Source organism: Arachis ipaensis, chromosome B05 (genome assembly GCF_000816755.2).
Source record: "Arachis ipaensis cultivar K30076 chromosome B05, Araip1.1, whole genome shotgun sequence".
In the NCBI taxonomy this organism is placed as follows: Eukaryota; Viridiplantae; Streptophyta; class Magnoliopsida; order Fabales; family Fabaceae; genus Arachis; species Arachis ipaensis.
The window spans coordinates 33,813,765-33,831,150 of record NC_029789.2 but is presented as its reverse complement, the minus strand read 5'-3'; positions in this window follow the sequence as shown (position 1 = coordinate 33,831,150).

Here is a 17,386-nt window from a genome sequence, read left to right as displayed (position 1 = left end):
TGGTACGTTAGAAGGTGTTATTGCCTAAAGGGTTGATTAGATCCTCGTGGCTCCGTCCATCTCTGATTGTTTTGACCTTGATGCATGTTTCTGTTATAGCTTCCATTCCTTTCAAAAATATTAGAACCAAACTCAAAGCGACGGGGGTGAGAACTCATAGTAACTAATAAAAATTAAAAACAAAAAATAAAAACAAATAAACATGTAAAAGGAAATATTTACAATAACCAACAATAAGGCACACATTTGCAATTTCCCGACAACGGCGCCATTTTGAACGATCAGATTTTCTATCGGTAAAGAATTTTTATAAAAATATAATCGCATTGCAAGTATAGTTTCTTAATCAACAGAGAATCCTTTCGTACAAAAGCTTGGTTGTCACAAGTAACAAATACCAATAAAATTTATAACCGAAGTATTTGAACCTCGGGTCGTCTCTCAAGGAATTGCAGGGCAGTATGATTTATTATTGGTTATGGGAAATTGTATATTTTTGGGTTTTTGGAATAATGAACAAGTAATTTAAATGGCAAGAAAAATAAATTAATAATTATAAAGTAAACTCTTACCCTTGTTTGTTTATAGTCTTGGTTTTTTGCATTTTTTCTTGTCTTGGTTAGCCTAGGATTGGTTTAATTTTAAGCTTAGATAGTTTGATTTTGATATGGATCATAATTTTGTGAAGTTATGAATGTTTGGGGTTGAATTTTGGATGAGAAAAGGTGCAATGCCTTAGATTTTGAAAGAAATTTTTTTTTGGGGAAAAACAGGGCATGTGCGTGCGCACACCACTGTGCGCACGCACACAACAACGAAATTTTGCAATCTGTGCGCACGCACCACTCTATGCGTACATACACCATCCTGCACAGCCCTTGTTTGGAGCGCTCGCATGCCTTGTGCGTGGGCATCCCTTTGCATTTTGCGTTCTGTGCGTGCGCACCAGCTTGTGCGCACACATGTAACCCCAATTTTTGCGTTCTGTGCGCACGCACCTCCCTGTGCGTGCGCACGCTAGCTTATACCCATCCTGTTCGCAGCGCTCGTACATCATGTGAGTCCGCATCCCCTTCTTTTTTCCCTTTTGCGTGCGAACGGACCTGTGTGCGCACGTGAACGATCGTATTTTCTATCGGTAAAGAATTTTTATAAAAATATAATCGCGTTGCAAGTATAGTTTCTAAACCAACAGAGAATCCTTTCGTACAAAAACTTGGTTGTCACAAGTAACAAAACCCAATAAAATTTATAACCGAAGTATTCGAACCTCGGGTCGTCTCTCAAGGAATTTCAGGGCAGTATGATTTATTATTGGTTATGGGAAATTGTATATTTTTGGTTTTTTGGAATAATGAACAGGTAATTTAAATAGCAAGAAAAATAAATTAATAATTATAAAGTAAACTCTTGGCAAGGTATGAGAATTGGGAATCCTATCCTAGTTATCCTTATCAGGCGTGATGAGAATTAGATTTTTGCTCCCACTTAGTTAACCCTTACTGAATAAAGGAAAGTTAAGTGGACTAATTAATTTGATTCCTTAGTCCTAGTCAACTCCTATGGAAAGACTAGCTTTGGAGGGGTGCAAATCAATCCGCAATCCTAATTTCTAATCAACTGCTGAGTTTGATAACTTAAGTGTTACCAATTACTCTACCAAAACTAAAAGGGAAGAAAATCTACTCGAATGAAAATAATTTGAATTAATTAGAAGCATCAATAACATTAAAGAAACCAATCATAAGTCTGAAATACCTCGAACTATATTAAATAGAATATTCAAATCTAACATGGAAAGGTTCATAAGCTAAATTGGAACATTAACAAGTAAAAGCATTGGAATAAATAAAAGTAGAAGAGAAACATAAATTAAAAGAAATATTGAACCTGGCATTGAAGTAATAATCATAAAATAAAAGGAATCCTAATCCTAAAACCTAAGAGAGAGGAGAGAACCTCTCTCTCTAAAAAGCTACATCTAAAACCTAAAATTGTGTATATTGAATGTTGTAAAAAAAATGTCTCTCTTGATTCCTCCATTTTCTGGCTTATATTCTATGTTTCTGGCTTGAATCTGGGCCAAAAAGGGGCCCAGAAATCGCTAAGGGCGTTTTCTGCAGATTCCAGCACGTGGCGTCTGTCACGCGTACGCGTGGGTTACGCGTTCGCGTGGTCTGGAGTTTTTTCTTGTCACGCGTACGCGCCGGTCACGCGTCCGCGTCTGTCATGCATTCGCGTCGATGCCGTTTCGCGCTAGGCACACGTCCGCGTCATCCATGCGTTCGGGTCACTGCTTTTTCTTCAAAACTCCATTTTTTGCTTTCCTTCCATTTTTTTATGTTTCCTTTCTATCCTTTAAGCCATTCCTGCCCTATGAAGTCTGAAAATACTTAACACACAAATCACGGCATCGAATGGTGATAAAGGATAATTAAATTTAATATTTTAAAGCATAGAAAACATGTTTTTCACATATATCATAAAATAAGGAAGGGAAAGTAAAACCATGAAATTCATATGAATAAGTGGGTGAAGAATTGATAAAAACACTCAAATTGAGCACAAGACGAATCATAAAATAGGGATTTATCAGCACGCACACATGATTCTTCCCTTTTTTAAAAAAAGAGTCTTCTGTGCGTACACATACGCTTGTACGTACGCACACTTCTTAATCCCCTCTCTATTCTGAGCATTCGCACACCTTATGTGAATGCACACCTTCCCTGTTTCACCTTTTGTGCGTGTGCACACATGCTTGTGCGTACGCACAGATCTGATAAACCGCTATTTTACGATTTATTTTGTATTGAATTGAGCGGATTTTATCCATTATTCTCATACTTATGCATATAATTCGCCTGTTTTACATTTTCCTTCCTAATATTGTGCTATGATTGAAAATATGTTTCTTTGACCTTAAATTTGCTAATTTTTAATCCTCTCTTATTACCATTCGATGCCGTGATACGTGTGTTAATTGTTTTTACCTTTTATAGGGCAGGAAAGGCTTAGAGGATGGAAAGGAAGCATGCAAAAGTGGAAGGAACACAAGAAATTGGAGTTTTGAGAAGCTGGCAGTGACGCATACGCATGGCTGACGCCTACGCGTGGCCAGGTGAAAATTCCATCGATGCGTATACGCGATGAGCGTCGCGTGCTGCAATTTACATAAAATACTGGGGGCGATTTCTGGGCTGCTTTGGACCCAGTTTCAGGCCCGAAAATACTGATTAGAGACTGCAGAGTTTAGCTGGAAAGGGGAATCAATCATTCACACTTTCATTCACATTAGTTAGGTTTAGATATAGTTTTCTAGAGAGAGAGGCTCTCTCCTCTCTTTAGGTTTTAGGGTTTTTTAGGTTTAGCTTATCTCAATTTCAGATTTCTACCTTGCTGTTATTTAGTGTTCTTCTACTTTCATTTGTTCTAGTACTTTGGTTTGTCTAGTTCTATCATTGATTTCCTTATATTGCCAATTTAGTTTATGAACTCTTATGTTACGTTTCCTTTGATCCATATTAATGCAATTTATGTTTCCATATTTATGATTGCTTTCTTTAATTTTTGTTATTGATGCTTGTAATTGGTTGTTTAATTTTAATATTCCTTGTTACTTTTCTATGTTTTTTATGTTATTCCTTCCAAGTGTTTGATAAAATGCCTGGTTGGATTTTAAATTAGATTTTTATATTCTTAGCTTGGATTGATCAATTAGAGACTCTTGAGTTATCAAAATTCCTTTGTTGATTAGTGATTGAGATTTGCTAGTTGGCTTAGGCTTGATTAGGACTTGTGAACTTAAGTTGATTTTGCTCACTTGAATTTCCTTCATCGTTAGAGGTTGACTAAGTGAAAGAAAAAGGCGATTATGATAAACCCATATTTTATGATATATTTTGTGCTTAATCTGAGTGATTTATTCAATCCTTCACCCACTTATTCATATTAATTGCATGGTTTTACTTTCCCTTCCTTATTATGTGATGTATGTGAAAAACATGTTTCCTATGCTTTAAAATTAATTATTTTAATTACCTTTATTTCCATTCGATGCCGTAATTAGTGTGTTGAGTAGTTTCAGATCTTCTAAGGCAGGAATGACTCAAAGGATGGAAAGGAAACATACAAAAATGGAAGGAAAGCATAAAACGGAGTTTTTAAAGACTGGCAGCCACGCGATCGCATGGGCGACGCGGCCGCATGCCAAGCGCGAAGAAGCAGTGACGCGGCCGCATGACTGACGCGACCGCGCGTGATGAGCGGATAATTTATACGCTTTTTGGCATTATTTTTAGTATGTTTTTAGTAGGATCTAGTTACTTTTAGGGATGTTTTTATTAGTTTTTATGTTAAATTTACATTTCTGGACTTCACTATGAGTTTGTGTGTTTTTCTTGATTTCAGGTATTTTCTGGCTGAAATTGAGGGACTTGAGCAAAAATCAGATTCAGAGGTTGAAGAAGGACTGCTGATGCTGTTGGATTCTGACCTCCCTGCACTCAAAGTGGATTTTCTGGAGCTACAGAACTCAAAATGGCGCGCTTCTAATTGCGTGGGAAAGTAGACATCCAGGGCTTTCCAGAAATATATAATAGTTCATACTTTGGCCGAGTTTAGATGACGTAAAAGGGCATTGAACGCCAGTTCTACGCTGCTGTCTGGACTTAAACGCCAGAAACACGTTACAAGCCAGAGTTGAATGCCAGAAATACGATACAAACTGGCGTTCAACTCCAAGAATGACCTCTCCACGTGAAAACTTCAACCTCAGCCCAAGCACACACCAAGTGGGCCCCGGAAGTGGATTTATGCATCAATTACTTACTTCTGTAAACCCTAGTAACTAGTTTAGTATAAATAGGACTTTTTACTATTGTATTTGACATCCTGGATTGTATTTTTGATCCTGTGATCACATTTTGGGGGCTGGCCCTTCGGCCATGCCTGAACCTTTCACTTATGTATTTTCAACGGTAGAGTTTCTACACTCCATAGATTAAGGTGTGGAGCTCTGCTGTTCCTCATGAATCAATGCAAAGTACTACTGTTTTTCTATTCAATTCAACTTATTCCGCTTCTAAGATATTCATTCACACTTCAACATGAATGTGATGAACATGACAATCATCATCATTCCCTATGAACGCGTGCCTGACAACCACTTCCGTTCTACCTTAGATTGAATCAGTATCTCTTGGATCTCTTAATCAGAATCTTCGTGGTATAAGCTAGATTGATGGCGGCATTCATAAGAGTCCGGAAAGTCTAAACCTTGTCTGTGGTATTCTGAGTAAGACTCTGGGATTGAATGACTGTGACGAACTTCAAACTCGCGAGTGCTGGGCGTAGTGACAGACGCAAAAGGAGGGTGAATCCTATTCCAGTATGATCGAGAACCTCAGATGATTAGCCGTGCTGTGACAGAGCATTTGGACCATTTTCACAAGAGGATAGGATGCAGCCATTGACCACGGTGATGCCTCCAGATGATTAGCCATGCAGTGACAGCACATCGGACCATTTTCCAGAGAGGATGAAAAGTAGCCATTGATAATGGTGATGTCCTTACATAAAGCCAGCCATGGAAAGGAGTAGGATTGATTGGATGAAGACAGCAGGAAAGCAGAAGTTTAGAGGAACGAATGCATCTCTATACGCTTATCTGAAATTCTCACCAATGATTTACATAAGTATCTCTATCTTTATTTTCTGTTTATTTATTATTAATTTCGAAAACTCCATAATCAATTATTATCCACCTGACTGAGATTTACAAGGTGACCATAGCTTGTTTCAAGCCGACAATCTCCGTGGGATCGACCCTTACTCACGTAAGGTTTATTACTTGGACGACCCAGTGCACTTGCTGGTTAGTTGTATCGAAGTTGTGAATGAAAAACAATTTATTAAGACGTGCGTACAGAGTTTTTGGCGCCGTTGCCTGAGATCACAATTTCGTGCATCAAGTTTTTGGCGCCATTGTCAGGGATTGTTCGAGTTTGGTAAGTTAATTTGATAAGTAATGAGTAGTATATTTTGATGTTACATGCTAAAGCTTGACTGGCTATTAAGCCATGTCTAACCCTCAGATTGGAGCTTTAGACTAAGAATGCAAAAAAAATTTTGTGTTTCTTATTAAAAATTTTGGAATTCATATTAAAAATTTTAGAATCCTTATTTTTCTTTTTCACATTAATTTTCAAAAAATCCAAAAAAAAATCATAAAATCATAAAAAAATCAAGAATATTTTGTGTTTCTTATTTGAGTCTTGAGTCAGATTTGAAGTTTGGTGTCAATTGCATGTTCATCTTGCATTTTTTGAAAAAAATCATGCATTCATGGTGTTCTTCATGATCTTCAAGTTGTCCTTGGTAAGTCTTCTTGTTTGATCTTGATGTTTTCTTGTTTTGTGTCTTTTCTTGTTTTTCATGTGCATTTTTTCATTCATAGTGTCTGAACATGAAAGATTTCTAAGTTTGGTGTCTTGCATATTTTCTTTGCATTGAAAATTTTTTAAAAATATGTTCTTGATGTTCATCATGATCTTCAAAGTGTTCTTGGTGTTCATGTTGACATTCATAGCATTCTTGCATGCATTCATTGTTTTGATCCAAAATTTTCATGCATTAAGTCTTTTTCATGTTTTTCTCTCTCATCATTAAAAATTCAAAAATAAAAAAATATCTTTCTTTTTTTTTCACTTATAAATTTCGAAAATTAGATTTGACTTTTTCAAAAATTTTAAAAATCTAGTTGTTTTTATGAGTCAAATCAAATTTTCAATTTAAAAATCTTATCTTTTCAAAATCTTTTTCAAAAATCAAATCTTTTTCATTTTTCTTAGTTATTTTCGAAAATTTTAAAAAATATTTTTCAAAAATCTTTTTCTTATCTTTACCACATAATTTTCGAAAATAACATCATCAATTAATGTTTTGATTCAAAAATTTCAAGTTTGTTACTTACTTGTTAAGAAAGATTCAAACTTTAAGTTCTAGAATCATATCTTGTGATTTCTTGTGAATCAAGTCATTAATTGTGATTTTAAAAATCAAATCTTTTTCAAAACTAATTTCAATCATATCTTTTCAAAAATATCTTATTATCTTATCTTTTTCAAAATCATATCTTTTTCAAAAATTTGATTTTAAAATATATTTTCTAACTTCTTATCTTCTTATCTTTTCAAAATTGATTTTCAAATTTGTTTCAACTAACTAACTAACTTTTTGTTTGTCTCTTATCTTTTTCAAAACTACCTAACTAACCCTCTCTCTCTAATTTTCGAAAATATCTCCCTCTTTTTCAAAAATTCTTTTTAATTAACTAATTATTTTAAATTTTAATTTTAATTTTATTCCTAATTTTCGAAAATTACTAACCTTTTTCAAAAACTATTTTCAAAAATCACTAACCATTTTTCAAAAATAATTTTCGAAAATTCTCTTTCTCTCTCATCTCCTTCTATTTATTTATTCATCTACTAACACTTCTCTTCATCCCACATCTCTACTCTCCTCACCCTTGTGTTTCTTTTCTTACATTATATTCTTTTCTTCTTCTTTTCTTCTACTCACACAGGGACCTCTATACTATGGTAAAAATGATCCCTATTAGTATTATTTTTCTGTTCCCTCTTTTTCATATGAGCAGGAGCAAAGACAAGAATATTCTTGTTGAAGCAGATCCAGAACCTGAAAGGACTCTGAAGAGGAAACTAAGAGAAGTTAAATTACAACAATCCAGCAAGCACCTTTCAGAAATTTTCGAACAAGAAGAAGATGGCAGCCAAAAATAATAATAATGCAAGGAGGATGCTTGGTGACTTTACTGCACCTAATTCCAATTTACATGGAAGAAGCATCTCCATCCCTACCACTGGAGCAAACAATTTTGAGCTGAAACCTCAATTAGTTTCTCTGATGCAGCAGAACTGCAAGTTTTATGGACTTCCATCTGAAGATCCTTTTCAGTTCTTAACTGAATTCTTGCAGATCTGTGATACTGTTAAGACTAATGGAGTAAATTCTGAAGTCTACAGGCTGATGCTTTTCCCTTTTTCTGTAAGAGACAGAGCTAGAGTGTGGTTGGACTCTCAACCCAAAGATAGCCTGAACTCTTGGGATAAGCTGGTCACGGCTTTCTTAGCCAAGTTCTTTCCTCCTCAAAAACTGAGCAAGCTTAGAGTGGATGTTCAAACCTTCAGACAGAAAGAAGGTGAATCCCTCTATGAAGCTTGGGAGAGATACAAGCAACTGACCAAAAAGTGTCCTTCTGACATGATTTCAGAATGGACCATCCTGGATATATTCTATGATGGTTTATCTGAGCTATCAAAGATGTCATTGGATACTTCTGCAGGTGGATCCATTCACCGAAAGAAAACGCCTGCAGAAGCTCAAGAACTCATTGACATGGTTGCTAAAAACTAGTTCATGTACACTTCTGAGAGGAATCCTGTGAGTAATGGGACGCCTCAGAAGAAAAGAGTTCTTGAAATTGATACTCTGAATGCCATATTGACTCAGCAAGTCAATATGATTTCTCAGAGTCTGAATGGAATGCAAGCTGCATCCAACAGTACTCAAGAGGCATTTTCTGAAGAAGAAGCTTATGATCCTGAGAACCCTGCAATAGCAGAGGTGAATTACATGGGTGAACCATATGAAAACACCTATAATCCCTCATGGAGAAATCACCCAAATCTCTCATGGAAGGATCAACAAAAGCCTCAACAAGGCTTTAATAATGGTGGAAGAAATAGGTTTAACAATAGTAAACCTTTTCCATCATCCACCCTGCAACAGACAGAGAACTCTGAACAAAATACCTCTAATTTAGCAAACTTAGTCTCTAATCTATCTAAGACCACTGTAAGTTTCATGAATAAAACAAGGTCCTCCATTAGAAATTTGGAGGCACAAGTGGGCCAGCTGAGTAAAAGAGTCACTAAAATCCCTCCTAGTACTCTCCCAAGCAATACAGAAGAAAATCCAAAAGGGGAGTGCAAGGCCATTGAAATGACCATCATGGCCGAAACCACAAAAGAGGAGGAGGATGTGAATCCCAAGGAGGAAGACCTCCTGGGACGTCCAGTGATCAATAAGGAGTTTCCCTTTGAGGAACCAAAGGAATCTGAGGCTCATTTAGAGACCATAGAGATTCCATTAAACCTCCTTATGCCATTCATGAGCTCTGATGAGTATTCCTCTTCTAAAGAGAATGAGGATATTACTAAGGAGCAAGTTACCAAGTACCTTGGTGCAATCATGAAGTTGAATGCCAAATTATTTGGTATTGAGACTTGGGAAGATGAACCTCCCTTGTTCACCAATGAACTAAGTGATCTGGATCAACTGACATTGCCTCAGAAGAAACAGGATCCTGGAAAGTTCCTAATACCTTGTACCATAGGCACCATGATCTTTGAAAAAGCTCTGTGTGACCTTGTGTCAGGGATAAACCTCATGCCCCTCTCTGTAATAGAGAAACTGGGAATCTTTGGGGTGCAAGCTGCTAAAATCTCATTAGAGATGGCAGATAATTCAAGAAAACAGGCTTATGGACAAGTAGAGGATGTGTTAGTAAAGGTTGAAGGCCTTTACATCCCTGCTGATTTTATAGTCCTAGATACTGGAAAGGATGAGGATGAATCCATCATCCTTGGAAGACCCTTCCTAGCCACAGCAAGAGCTGTGATTGATGTTGATAGAGGCGAACTAGTCCTTCAATTGAATGAAGACTCCCTTGTGTTTAAAACTCAAGGTCATCCTTTTGTAAACATGGAAAAGAGGCACAGTAAGCTTCTCTCAAAACAGAGTCAACCAGAGCCCCCACAGTCAAACTCTAAGTTTGGTGTTGGGAGGCCACAACCAAATTCTAAGTTTGGTGTTGAACTCCCATATCCAAACTATAAGTTTGGTGTTGGGGAGTCTCAACAATGCTCTGAACATCTATGAGGCTCCATGAGAGCCCACTATCAAGCTATTGACATTAAAGAAGCGCTTGTTGGGAGGCAACCCAATTTTTATTTATCTAATTTTATTTTTATTGTTATTTCATGTTTTATTAGGTTCATAATCATGTGGAGTCACAAAATAAATATAAAAATTGAAAATAGAATCAAAAATAGCAGAAAAAAATCACACCCTGGAGGAGGATCTCACTGGCGTTTAAACGCCAGTAAGGAGCATCTGTCTGGCGTTCAATGCCAGAACAGAACATGTTTCTGGCGTTGAACGCCAGAAACAAGCATCTGGCTGGCGTTCAACGCCAGAAATATGCTGCATCTGGGCGTTGAACGCCCAGAACAAGCATCAGTTCGGCGTTTAAACGCCAGAATTGCATGCAAAGGCATTTTACATGCCTAATGGGTGCAGGGATGCAAATCCTTGAAACCTCAGGATCTGTGCACCCCACAGGATCCCCACCTACCACCACTCACTCTCTTCCCTCTTCTCAATGTTCATCCTCTCTTCCCAATAAACACTCTTCCCCAAAACTCTTCACCAATCACCTCAATCTCTCTTCCCTATCACCACTTCACCACTCACATCATCCACTCTTCCCCAAAAACCTACCTCATAAACTCCACCTACCTTCAAAATTCAAAATCAATTTCCCATCCAAACCCACCCATATGGCCGAACCTTAACCCCCCTCCCTTCCCTATATAAAGCCCTCCATTCTTCTTCATTTTCACACAACACAACCCTCTCTTCTCTTCTTGGGCCAAAATTAATGGTTCAAGAGTTCTATGCTAATGCATGGATCACAAGGAACCATGATCAAAGTAAGAACCCGAACCCAAAGAATTATCTCACCATGGTTCGGGGAAAATACTTAGATTTTAGTCCGGAAAACGTGAGGTTGGCATTTAACTTGCCCATGATGCAAGGAGATGCACGCCCCTACACTAGAAGGGTCAACTTTAATCAAAGGTTGGACCAAGTCCTCATGGACATATGTGTGGAAGGAGCTCAATGGAAGATTGATTCCAAAGGCAAGCCGGTTCAACTAAGAAGACTGGACCTCAAGCCTGTGGCTAGAGGATGGTTAGAGTTCATCCAACGCTCCATCATCCCCACTAGCAACCGATCTGTAGTTACTGTGGATCGGGCCATCATGATTCATAGTATCATGACTGGTGAGGAAGTAGAAGTTCATGAAGTCATCTCCCTTGAACTCTACAAAATAGCCGAAAAGTCCTCCCCCATGGCAAGGCTAGCTTTTTCTCATCTTATTTTCCATCTATGTTACTCAGTTGGAGCTTTCATAGAAGGAGACATTCCCATTGAGGAAGAGAAGCCCATCACTAAGAAAAGGATGGAGCAAGCAAGAGAGCCCATTCATGGAGCTCAAGAGACGCATGAAGCTCATCACCATGAGATCCCGGAGATGCCTCAAATGCATCTTCCTCCATAAAACTATTGGGAGCAAATCAACACCTCCCTAGGAGAATTAAGTTCCAACATGGGACAATTAAGGGTGGAACATCAAGAGCACTCCATCATCCTTCATGAAATTAGAGAAGATCAAAAAGCAATGAGGGAGGAGCAACAAAGACAAGGAAGAGACATAGAAGAGCTCAAGGACATCATTGGCTCCTCCAGAAGGAAACGCCACCATCACTAAGGTGGATTCATTCCTTGTTCTTAAATTCTCTGTTTTTCATTTTCTTTATGTTAAGAGCTTATCCATGTTTGTGTCTTATTACATGATCATTAGTAATTAGTAACTATGTCTTAAAGTTATGAATGTCCTATGAATCCATCACCTCTCTTAAATGAAAAAATGTAGTTTCGAATTTATCCTTGAACTTAGTTTAATTATATTGATGTGGTGACAATACTTTTTGTTTTCTGAATGAATGCTTGAACAGTGCATATGTCTTTTGAAGTTGTTGTTTAAGAATGTTAAATATGTTGGCTCTTGAAAGAATGATGACAAGGAGACATGTTATTTGATAATCTGAAAAATCATAAAAATGATTCTTGAAGCAAGAAAAAGCAGCAAAGAACAAAGCTTGCAGAAAAAAATAGCAAAAAAAAAATAGAAAGAAAATAAAAAGCAAGCAGAAAAAGCCAAAGCTCTTAAAACCAAGAGGCAAGAGCAAAAAGCCAATAACCCTTAAAAACAAAAGGCAAGGGTAAATAAAAAGGATCCCAAGGCTTTGAGCATCAGTGGATAGGAAGGCCTAAAGGAATAAAATCATGGCCTAAGCGGCTAAACCAAGCTGTCCCTAGGATGTTTTTATTAGTTTTTATGTTAAATTCACATTTCTGGACTTCACTATGAGTTTATGTGTTTTTCTATGATTTCAGGTATTTTCTGGCTGAAATTGAGGGACTTGAGCAAAAATCAGATTCAGAGGTTGAAGAAGGACTGCTGATGCTGTTGGATTCTGACCTCCCTGCACTCAAAGTCGATTTTCTGGAGCTACAGAACCCAAAATGGCACGCTTCCAATTGCGTTGTAAATTAGACATCCAGGGCTTTCCAGAAATATATAATAGTCCATACTTTGGCCGAGTTTAGACGACGTAAAAGGGTGTTGAACGCCAGTTCTACGCTGCTGTCTAGAGTTAAACGCCAGAAACACGTTACAAGCCATAGTTGAACGCCAGAAATACGTCACAAAATGGCGTTCAACTCCAAGAATGACCTCTCCACGTGGAAACTTCAAGCTCAGCCCAAGCACACACCAAGTGGGCCCCGGAAGTGGATTTATGCATCAATTACTTACTTCTGTAAACCCTAGTAACTAGTTTAGTATAAATAGGACTTTTTACTATTGTATTTGACATCCTGGATTATATTTTTGATCCTATGATCACGTTTTGGGGGCTGGCCTTTCGGCCATGCCTGAACCTTTCACTTATGTATTTTCAACGGTAGAGTTTCTACACTCCATAAATTAAGGTGTGGAGCTCTGCTGTTCCTCATGAATCAATGCAAAGTACTACTGTTTTTCTATTCAATTTAACTTATTCCGCTTCTAAGATATTCATTCGCACTTCAACATGAATGTGATGAATGTGACAATCATCATCATTCCCTATGAACGCATGCCTGACAACCACTTCCGTTCTACCTTAGATTGAAAAGTATCTCTATCTTTATTTTTTGTTTATTTATTATTAATTTCAAAAACTCCATAATCAATTATTATCCACCTAACTGAGATTTACAAGGTGACCATAGCTTGCTTCAAGCCGACAATCTCCGTGGGATCGAGCCTTACTCACGTAAGGTTTATTACTTGGATGACCCAGTGCACTTGCTGGTTAGTTGTATCGAAGTTGTGAATGAAAAACAATTTATTAAGATGTGCGTATAGAGTTTTTGGCGCCGTTGCCTGAGATCACAATTTCGTGCACCAGCGTGCCTTAAGCAGAACACATATGACGCGGTCGCATGACTGACGCGACCGCGTGACAAGGAAAACTTCGAATGACGCGACCGCGTGACCCACACGGACGTGTGACAGAGGCCACGCACCAGAAATTGCAGAAAATGCTCATAGCAAATTCTGAAGCCCTTTTTGGCCCAAATCCAAGTCCAGAAGGCATAGACCAGAGGTTATGAAGTGAGGGAATGCATCCATTCAAGGAGAGTCTCCACTTTAGTTAGTTTTCATGATTTATATTTAGTTTAGAGAGAGGTTCTCTCCTCTCTCTTCTCTCTTTAGGATTAGGATTTAGAATTAGGATTTTATTCGCTTTCTGGATTATCTCTTTATCAAGTTCAATATTCCCTTTTATTTACTTTTGCAATTTAATTTATGAATTCTTCCATGTTACAGATTACATCTTTGAATTAATGTTATTTGAGGTATTTCAGTTTAATCTTGCTTTATTTTATTTACATTATTGTTACTCCCATCTGAAGACATTTTTATTCCAGTAGATTTACTTTCCTCCTTTTGGCTTGGTTAAGAAATCAGTAACTCAGGAGTTATCAAACTCAAACATGAATGATAATTGTTATATTTGCTAATTAAATTAAACTTCAATAATCCCAATCTTTTCTTAGGAAGTAAATAGGATTTGAAGATCAAACCAATTAATCCCTTGACCTTCCTTTATCTTAGTAAAGGTTAACAAAGTGGAATTAAGATTCAATTCTCATCATCATTGATAAGGATAACTAGGATAGGATCTCTAATCTCTCATACCTTGCCAAAAGTTTATTTACAGTCATTTATTTATTTTACTTGCCATTTAAATTACTTGTTCTTCATTTACTTTAATTGCTAATTAAACCATTCGCTCCTCATTCTCAAAACCCCAATTTACAATCTCCATAACCAATAATAAGAACATACTTCCCTGCAGTTCCTTGAGAAGACGACCCGAAGTTTGAATACTTCGGTTATCAATTTATTTAGGGGTTTGTTACTTGTGACAACCAAACGTTTGTACGAAGGGATTTCTGTTGGTTTAGAGACTATATCTACAACGCGACTGTTTTTATAAAATTATTTACTGGCAAAAATCCTAACGTCAAAATGGCGCCATTGCCGGGGAACTGCAATCATGTGCCTTATTATTGGTTATTGTAAATATTTTTCTTTTACTTGTTTATTTGTCTTTATTTTTTCCCTCTTTATTTCTTTTTGCTACTATGAATTCTCACCCCTTTCACTTTGAGTTTGGTTCTAATGTTATTGAAAGGAATGGAAGTTATAACAGGAACATGCATCAAGGTCAGAGCAATCGATGGATGGAGCCAAGAGGATCTGATCAACCCTTTAGGCAACAACACCCTCCAAGATATCATGGACAAAGACTATTCTACAATGCATACCAAGCAAATAGACATGGTGGACAACCTTGTAATTACCAACAAGCCCCACCCTGTGCTTATAGGCCATCCTCTCAACGTAACTTCGAACCACCACACTCACAAGCTCCTTTTCACTATTCACCACAGTATGATTCTCATTTACCCCAGTTCCAATCCAATCACTCCCAAACACCATCACTTCCCCCTGTGCCATACCCAAATCTATCACCCTGAGAATCAGAGGTTTGCCTCAAGGAAACAGTAAATCGACTTCAAACAACCCTTCATCAACTGGAGCAAGCAGTAAGTCAATTATCTTCTAGACATTCGAACATTCAAGGACCTCCCACAGCCTCATGTGGACAATCTAACGAAGAGCGTAGTATGAAGAAGATATTAGAAACTCCAGCGGACAAGACAGAGCATGGCTTTGTACTGGAACAAGTAGAGGAAGCTGTCATTATTGAAGAAGAAGAGTTGGTTGAAGACTTAGGAGATGCTGAACCTCCATGGGAATCCAAAGTTGTGGAGCATTCTGTCAAGGATGTTACAATTGATGCTAAGGAGGATTGTGCGCAATCCCCAGAGCAAGTCTTTCATGAAGAACTAGACAGAATAACCCAAGAAGCAAATTTCCTTGATAATGATAGTCACAAGTCAAGTTCTTCTAGTAATGAGCTTGCATCTGCAAGTGAATTCTCTAAGATCGAAGAATCTTTCCCAAGTGAATACGAAGATGATACGGAGGTAGATTTCTCTCAACCTCCAGTCTATGACTTAAGTGATGATGAAGACGTAGATGGGTTTGATCAGGACATGGATACATTTGAAGAATCTTGCAAGGAAGTGGAGAAATTCACAGAAGAGCTCAAGGGAGTAGAACTCACAGAACCACTAGAACCACCTATCCCAAGGCCATTACCACCCAACACAAGCTTCAAGTGGGTACAATCCTTAACCTTTAACTGTATTTTTCCACTTGAATATGGTTTGCTTGAAACAGATGGCCAGCTTAGAGCTCTCTGTGGCTTTAAAAGTAAAAGGGAAATGGCTCGTACTCAGAGCTGGTGCACAAGGTTCAATAAGGTTCCACACTTCGAATCGAAGTACACGGATTGACATCATGATCAATCGGATGGATCTTGGAAAACATTTGGTTATCCTGGTGAGAATGTAATTTCTAAACCGCCCAGATGGAAAAGTATAGATCAAGACGAAGGCGGATTTAAAAGCAAAGTTTGGGATCCTGGAATCTATGCTGACATTCATCACCCCGGGTGCCTGACAATCTATTTGAAGCTGCTCAGAAGCTTCACATGCCTAGTTTGGGACCCCGGAGGCTATTGGCATTCCAAGCATTGGTGGAGATTTCTAGATGAATTTAAGCACAAGCCACCATAACAGGAAGCTCATCCAATGTCCAACTTAAGGACTTTAACTAAAAGTGCTAGGTGGGAGACAACCCACCATGGTATGATCGTCCCTTTTTCAATTTTTATTTAGTTTTATTCGTTTTCAAGTTTTATTTTATTTTATTATATTGAACCTGGAGTTTTGCATCTCATTCATATTAATCATTGCATTCTGCATACTGCATAATTGCACACCTGCATAAAAAAAAAGGTGCGCGACGCGACCGCATCATTCATGTGATCGCGTCAAGTTGCGAAAAACACTTCCCACGCGACCGCGTCATTCACGCGGCCGCGTGACCTGGAGATCGGTGTAAAGATCCAACGTCCAGAAAGTTAGGCTGGAATCGTGCGGCCATTGTGCGTTTAGCACAAAATACCCACGCGATCGCGTCCCTGACGCGATCACGTCACTTACACAACACACATCCCACGCGACAGCGTGAGCGACGCGATCGCGTCGCATAGGATTGCACAACACCCCAAAAGGAGACAGAGAGTTGCGCTAAAACAACACTGAAACTGTGCGTTTCGCACAAATTCCAGCGACGCGATCGCATGCCCCAGGCGATCGCGTCATTCATTCTTTTTGCCTTCCACGTGATCGCGCCACTCACGCGATCGCGTCAACCACTATTTTAGCCCAACCACGCGACCGCGTGCCCATGCGATCGTGTGGATTCAAATTTAAAACCCCCAGTCACGCGAACCCTATCAGTCGCCCCCCCCAAACCCCTCTCCTCCCTCTCTTCTTCTCCAATAACACCACCACCACCCAGCCACCACCACGCCACCACCACGCCACGGTGCGTTTCCCAGCGACGCGATCGCATGCCCCAGGCGATCGCGTCATTCATTCTTTTTGCCTTCCACGTGATCGCGCCACTCACGCGATCGCGTCAACCACTATTTTAGCCCAACCACGCGACCGCGTGCCCATGCGATCCATGCGATCGCAAATTTATAACCCCCCAGTCACGCGAACCCTACCAGTCGCGCCCCCCCCAAACCCCTCTCTTCCCTCTCTTCTTCTCCAATCACACCACCACCACCCAGCCCCCACCACCGAACCACCCAGACACTGCCGCGCGACCCTCTTCCACCGCGCCGGACGCCACCGCCGTCATCCCCAGCCACCTCTCTGCCCCACTCTCTTTCTTACACCTACCAGGTTCCGATGC